Below are 1,057 nucleotides of genomic sequence, written 5' to 3' on the forward strand. Positions count from 1 at the left end.
GTCATAAAATACATTTCGAGCCGAAGCTAAGCTGAACATTCACTTATTCAAGTATAGGTACCAGCAGTAAGAATTATATGAATTTGACCATGAAAAGGTCGAGAAATAATACTAATATGAGACAATACTATTCATAAATGTAGTCTTGTCCAAAAAGAATAAAAGTGAAGATCATATTTCTTTTTGTTTTCATTTTTTTCACTTCCTCTATTTACTTGGGCATCTTTAATGAGTCTCTAGTATAATTTATTATTTCGAAAGTATTGATATAGCCAAGAGTTAACATTGTATATATGCTCAAACAATTTTTTGGTTCTATTCAATTTGTGTCCAGCCAAAAGGAAAAATAAGCATCGGCGTCCATTTCGATGAGTTTGGTAATTTGGGACAAAGCATTGAACGGGTTTATTTACGTAGAAAAATATTGTATTGAAGTGCTAAAAAATTATTGACTTTAAAAAATATTAAATTTCAATTTCTGAAATGTGCCCCAGAACGAACTTTATAAATTTGGGCAAAAATTATATGAACAAACCAAAATTAACCTTGTAACATATAAAGATTGCATGGAAGAAATGAAGCATGAGAAAAGGAAAGACGATCGTTAAGCATACACACATCTGCAGTATAGGACTTCAACGGCTCATGACCTTTCATTTTTCATTTTCATTTTTTATTTTTTTTAACCTTGGTATGGAATGAGAATTAAAAGATGGTAATGCACGTTCTCAAGGGAATCCACCACTAGCTCCTCCACCAAATCCACCACAAGACCCTCCACCCAATCTGCCTCCACCATCGATCCGCCACCAAAACCTCCTCCTCCAGCACCACCTTCAAACCCACTACCAAATCCTCCTTCAGGACCACTCCCTAATCCTCCACCTCCTCCTCTTCCAAACCCTCCACCAAGTCCACCTCCTGCCTCAACACCCGCACCAAAGCCAGCGCCACCACCATAACCAAAACCTCCACCTATCCCTCCACCACTACCACCACCGCGAAACCACCTCCACCACCTGGCCCTCCGCCTCCTAAACTCCAATGAGAACCGGCT

Source organism: Olea europaea, chromosome 6 (assembly GCF_002742605.1).
Source record: "Olea europaea var. sylvestris chromosome 6, O_europaea_v1, whole genome shotgun sequence".
NCBI lineage: Eukaryota > Viridiplantae > Streptophyta > Magnoliopsida > Lamiales > Oleaceae > Olea > Olea europaea.